Raw genomic sequence first — 7,017 nt, 5'->3', positions numbered from 1 at the left:
GAAATATTCCTTCATATAGTTGCAAGATACTATTTGGTAATTGTTATATTTTCCAATAGAAGTTTTGTATTTTTTTAATCAGAATCCTGAAATAAGTCTAAAAAAGAAAATGAAAGCAAAAATTGGAAGCAGTCTAAAGATACATCTTCAAAAATCATTCCTGCCAAACATTTCTTTATTAGCTCTGGCAGAGAAATCTATTCTATTTTTAAATACATATCTAAGACTTTACTATTAATAATTTTTTTTTGTCAGGAAGTAAGATTTGCTGATGGGTCTGAGTGAGGAAAGGACAGGGCCCTTGTCTAGGGGCCCTTTATTAGGAAGAAATCTATTCCTAATTGTTAAATAGATGAGGGAATCCAAGAAGTTCTAATAATATTACATTTAGAGCCAGCATATATTTCAGTTATGTACTTTTTAAAAATTTCTGTGCACACTAGGAAAATGAATTTGTTAAAAATTTTGCAAATATAGCTTAATCACAAAGCAACATTTAATCCTTTCAAACAATCTAACTCATTTGATCACTGCTGTTGTTGTTTAGTCACTAAGTGGTATCTGATTCTTTTTTGACCCAATGGACGATAGCCTGCCAGGCTTCTCTGTCTATGAGTTTTTTCAGGCAAGGAAACTGGAGTGTGTAGCCATTTTCTTCTCCAAGACATGTTCCCATCACAAGGATTGAACCTGCATTGCCTACAGATTCTGTACACTGAACCACCTGAGAAAGACCACCTTATCATTAAAGGGAAATAAAAGTTGGGCTTAGTTTGCTAAGGAAGAGAAAAAAAAATCACCTGTATTAGAATCACCCAGGAGTCTGGACAAGCTTTCATATTGTAGGCCCTATTTCAGACTGGCAGAATCAGAATTTCTGGGGAGTGTAACTTGGAAATCTGCATTTTAACAACCTAGCCTTTCCAAAAATGAGAATCAAAATAATGTTAATTCACTATCTTTGTTTCAATTGATGTTTTATCTCAACTTTCAGAGAAGTCTTTGGGGCATGCTGCTTTGCAATACAGGAGATGTGGGTTCGATCCCTGGGTGGGAAAGATCACCTGGAGAAGAAATGGCAACCCACTCCAGCATTCTTGCCTGGGAAATCCCATAGATAGAGAAGCCTGATGCGTTATAGTCCATGAGGTCACAAAAGAGTGGGATAAGACTTGGTGAATAAACAACAACAACAACAATTTACCTCTCAATTGAAGATTCAGTTAGAGTTCTACCAACGTGCTTGTAGTTATCTCACTCAAGTTGCAATTCACAGAATCTCAACTATTGAGAACTGAGAACAGAATAGACTGATAACCTGCAAAGAATGGGTTCAATATCTGTAGCACTATTTTGACATGGCATCACAATGTTTCCATGAAAAACCTTGGAGAATTCATACTGTGGAGTGAGGTAAGGCAGCATTTTTACTGTATAACATGGACAAATGCAGAAGTTCATAAATAGAAACTATAGTTGAAGTGCAAGCAAAGATGAAAATGAGTCAATATCACAAACCACCTGACACCCCACAATGCCCCAAACAACCACCTAGAAAATACAAATTCCAGACACTGAATGTTAAGAGAAGTTGAAAGCGTATTAGGCAGTCCACACAAACATTCTGAATACCACTTCTTTGCTATTAATAGTTCAGTCTGTCTTGCACAGCTTTAAGATAAAATCATGAGTTGTTTGTCACAGATGCAAGAGAAGAGTTGGTTATGGGGTGGATTCATACAGGATCTCAGCATTGGCAAGACTTGTATATATCTTCATGATGAATATAGGAGAAAGTGACAGTAGAGAGAAAGGACATCTTGTTTCTCCTTATTCTTTCACTGAAGTCTAAAATAAAGGGAGAGGTGGGGGGAAACCCAGCAAACCAAGGAGAAAAAATTAAATGTGTTTGTGTGCTGAAGAGAGGGTAAGACTTGAAAGAGGCTAAGTCTACCCTATTACTACTCACTGTTAGAGGTCAACTGATGAAGCAGGATTCACTCTGATACAACCTTAGGGGTGTTAGGGATTGATGTGTTGCTGAGGAAGAAATACTCCTTGCAGAGTTTGATTTGACCAATAAGTAGTGTTCTAGAATGTCAGCTGGTAGCCCAGTGTGGATAAACAAATTGAATAAGATTCTGTTGATATTAGGGAAAGGATATCAGGTTGCTCAGAAACAATAAAGTGCCGGGAGTCCCCACCCATGACAGGGTCATGTGGGAGAGTTCTGGTGGGCAAGGTGAGCCAGAATTCGAGGGATGCCCCTCTGGGCCTGCCTGAGCATCTACCCCAAAACCAGAGTCTGTTTTACTGCTTCATGACTTTCACCAACTCCTCTGACAGTCACGGGGGGGCTATCCCTGACCACCTTTTCTCTGAAGGAATCAATTTAGAGCTCTAGCTAATTAGCCTCCTGGGCATAATAGGAGTGTTTCAATCTAAACCCCTCAGAGGGCTCTCTAACTTGCCTGACAGGTTTACCCGGACTCCTACAGCTATGCATAGTTTACAGTCTCCCAACCCCGAGAGGCACGGGAAGCTTAAGATATTCCAATAGTATACAGCCTCTCGGATAGTTAGAAATTGTTAGAACTAGTAGAAGATTTCATTGTTGAGCCAATGCTTGCTGCCAAGTTTCCACATCCCCTGTATTGTATCCTTAAAAGTGTATTAATTAATATAGTTGGTACATAGAAAAAATAAGTAGTGGCCTTGATGCTAACAACTTTAGACCCTTAAGGTAATAAATTCTTTCCTTGTTGTAAACCCACTGCACCTTTGCCCTATAGGAATGCAACTTTATCTAACACCTTCGGAGGATGGTGCCAAACTTTAAAATAATTACTCTTAGAGAAAATAAGTCTTATGGTTGACAAACCTTTATCAGAGTCATAAAATGTTAACAGGCCTTCTGGCCAGAAGATGATGTAAATCACCTAAACCATTTGTATATGATAAGTTTGCAGAAAAGAAAGCCTGGTCTTGATAAGGATCAAAGACTGCTGACTTTGCAAGATTTCACACCCCAATTATCCTCTATGCACAACTTAAGGTATATAAGCTCCCTTTCAAAATAAAGCTACAGGCCTTTCTCAAAGCTTGGTCTCCCCGTGCCGTTCTTTCTTGTTTCCTTTTCCTCCTTTTCTCTTCTGATCTTCCTTCAGGCCAAAATAATTGGAGCATGGAGGTCTTCTGGGACCACTTACTTGCCTGGGCTTCTAAGACCCACTGGAGAAGGTGCCTAAGGTGGGGCATCTTCAGCGATTCGAGAGGGTGCCTGCGGCTTCCGTAGTCAGAGCAAGTTCGGTGTCACGAACTTTATTGATTTTTCGCCTAAATCAGTTACAATGAGCCTCTAAAATCTCTCTGCTTTGCTATTCTAATCGCCAACACAGTCCTCCTGAGGGAATCCCTGGATCCAACTGGAGCTGGACCCCGGTAATAAAGTAGTCAAAACTGTCGGAGATACTAAAGAGAAATGTATGTGGCCAGTAAGTCATATTTACTTAACTTTGAGGACGGTACAACACACAAAAGGATGTATAATATTTGAAAGTTATAGAAACAACTTTGCTGGGCCTGAAGGGAGGTTAGTAAAATCGTTTAGATATATCTCAGAGGGCAGGTGTGCATTCTTCATTTCTTTATATCATCCCATGTAAAACTGGCTATGGAAATATCCAAAAGCCTTCTTAACTCACTGAATATTTAAATCAGTTTTTCAAAATGCCCAGACTTGTCCATCACTTAAATGATGCCTTCCGTTGCTCTTTATTTTTTTATTAGATGTTACAGAAGATTCAGCCCATCTTTTGTATATTCTACATAATTAACATTTGTCTCAGATCTGTGCAAACATCTCTTTGGAGTTTTCACTCAATATTCTGTTAGCTAACCTGCATAAGCTGCTCTTCAATAATGATTCTCAGGTTTCCACTAAACCCAGTATTTGATCCTACAGGACATTTTTATTCCTTTCAATGTACAAATCTTCACTGGTATGAGCTAGTGTTTAATCTGAGGCTGAGTTAAGCTTCTAAATGTTCCATCTATCTGGTTTCTTACAACGTTTGTAAATTAAACATTAATCCATTTTGTGAGAGTGGCATAGCCTTAAAGATAAAAATCAAGGCTAAAAGAATTGTTATTAAATTAATATCTCAGTCAAGAATTTCTGAATGTACAACATGAATTTTCATTAAACTAAATACTTTACATGTCTTTTGAGATGCTCTGAGATCTTTCGCCCATTATTTTTGGTTAGTCTGCAGTAACACAAGTTTAAAAAAAAATAGTATGGGGAACACGTGTATGCCTGTGGTGGATTCATTTCGATATATGGCAGAACCAATACAATATTGTAAAGTTTAAAAATAAAATTAAAAAAAAAGAAAAAAATAAATAAAAAATAATAGTGTTCTGTCAGTGATCAAAAACGTTGTTTTAGTTGTCTTATTTCTATACCAAACAATGATATGGTTCATGTAGCAAGTAAGAATATTAGTAATCTCTTTTTCCATGGAACTTTCCAAGGCTTACTGAAATCTTAGCTTTCTAAGGTTTTGGATGGTACAATAATTGTCTGTTCAAAATATTAACTAAAGGTAAAATGGAAGAAAGAATTTAGAAAGTTCTATATAGTTGTGACGTAGTAACTGGTTTCTCTTCCTCACTTCAAATAATCACTTTATCTTTTTTTTCTATGTCCTTTGAGGTAAGTGGGAGCACATTATTTCATATCATCTCACACTGTTCCATTTTATATTTCCTATGTCTGTCTGCTAGGGGACATAAAAGCTATGGAAAGTCAGAGCAGTGAGCACAAATAAAACCAAGATCTTGGTTTCTCAATACCAATCTCTAGTTACAGAAATCAGGAGAAATGACTGATTACAGAGATGGGACAAAGAAAATGCAAATGAGTTTGGATCATCTTATTATACCAGAAAGAAAAGAGGTATACAAACAATCTTGGAGACATGTCAAAAGGACACCAGAACCAGCCTTGAAATATTGCATCTGACCAATTCTGGAACAATTTGAATCTTAAACCCTTTCTTTCATTTTGCCTTTAGTTAACATTTTGAACAGACACATACGTCACAGTGGTAAGATAATACCTTATTTCTAAAACTGGAAATAAGTTTATAGACTTATTTATAATTATAGAATTACCAATTTTTTTGTATTTTATACTAAAATAATAAAAGACAACCTAATGTTCTATATTACCATTTTTATCCCAACTTCGTGGCATGCCCCCAGATTCCTGGGTTCTTTCCCATTGATACGAATTCAGGGTGCAGGTGAGAGGTCTGGTTTCTCACTTGGGAGTGTGGACTGTAATGTATGAGGTGTAATACTTGGGCAATAGTCCTGATTATTGATAATGTTACTGGTCCTCTGAGCACACAAGCCCGTTGTTTTCCATTGGTCAGACTGCATGTATCTGACTAGTTTCCCACTTTTCATTTAAGTTCTTCTCTTTTGTGTTTTCTTTATTGCACAGATATACTTCACTGAAGTCCATGGTAAAGAATCCCTAAGGGGGACTTCTCTGGCCATCCAGTGGTTAAGACTGTGCTTTTACTTCAGAGGGCACAGATTTGATCCCTGGTTGGGGAACTAAGATACAGCATGCATGCCATCTTAAAGGTCCATCTTAAAGGAGGACATGCCATTTTTAGTTGCAAGGTTCCCCCTTTCTGGAAGTGGTCCTTATGTTGGTCCTAGTTTTTCCACACAGCATTTACTGCCTTCATAAATGCCATTACTCCAAGGTTCAAAGTTTTTAAATGGAGAAAAAGACAGTTTGCTTAAGAAGGGGATTGCCCCCATTTCCTTCTCTAACCATCCCATCAAAAGGCAGAGGACAAGAGAACAAAGGGGTAGCTTAGCATTTCTATCATCCTCATAGAAACTGATGAGCTCTTGCTATGGGGCTTAAATCAAATTAACATTCTGGGATAGGCAGAGTTAGGAATCTTCTCCCAAGAAGTTCCCCCATTCTACACAACTATGCATGTGTTTGCCTTCCAAGGCAAAAAAGGATTTTGCAGATGTAATTAAGGTTGCTAATTAGCTGACATTAATTAAAATTGGGAGACTATCCTGGCTTATCCATTTGGACTCAATGTGATCCAGTGAACCTGTGGGGCAGAAGAGGAAGGTGAAAGTCAGCAAGATTTGAAGCACAGGAGGGATTCAAGAGGCCATGGCTTGCTAGAAGATGAAGGGGCCACCTGTCAAGTAAACAGGGTCCTCAGTTTTGCAACTACAACTAACCAAATTCTTCTAACAACCTGAATGCACTTGGTAGTGGGTACCCCCCACCACCCAGAGTATTCAAAAAGAAATAAAATTTGGCCAACTCTTTGATTTTAGCCTTGGTGATTTTAAACAAAGAACCCAGCCATCATGCTGGAACTTTTGTCTACAGAACTCTGAGATAATAAATGGGTGTTATTTTAAACCATAGGCTTGTGATAATGTGTTATGTAGTAATACAAAACTAAAGCCCATTATATTTATTATTCAACACACTTCAGTGATTTAGTTATTGTCAATGTCACCATTAAAAGTGCAGTGTCCAGAGACTAGCTCTTAGTCAGACAACTGATACGAGGCTGAGTTGTGAATGTTCAGGAACTGGGATTATGTAGAATTAATAGATAAGAACTACTTACACTTTATATGAAGAGGAGCCCTGGTGTCTAATTGCAGTTCTATGAATTACTACTTGTATGGCAGGTTATTTAATCTAAGTTTCAGTTTCTACAGTTGTAAAATGTTGGGAATTAAAATATACTGTAAGGCCAGGTACAGCATTCTAGGATTTCCCTAGTGGCTCAGATGGTAAAGCATCCTCCTGCAGTGTAGGAGACCTGAGTTCGATCGCTGGGTTGGGAAGATCCCCTGGAGGAGGAAATGGCAATTCACTCCAGTAGATTTGTCTGGGAAATCCCATGGACAGAGGAGCCTGGCAGGCTCCTGTTCACGAGGTTGCAAAGAGTT

This window comes from Bubalus bubalis, chromosome 10 (genome assembly GCF_019923935.1).
Source record: "Bubalus bubalis isolate 160015118507 breed Murrah chromosome 10, NDDB_SH_1, whole genome shotgun sequence".
NCBI classification, from domain to species: domain Eukaryota; kingdom Metazoa; phylum Chordata; class Mammalia; order Artiodactyla; family Bovidae; genus Bubalus; species Bubalus bubalis.
The sequence above is the reverse complement of the archived record's forward strand: the minus strand, read 5'-3'. Positions refer to the sequence as shown.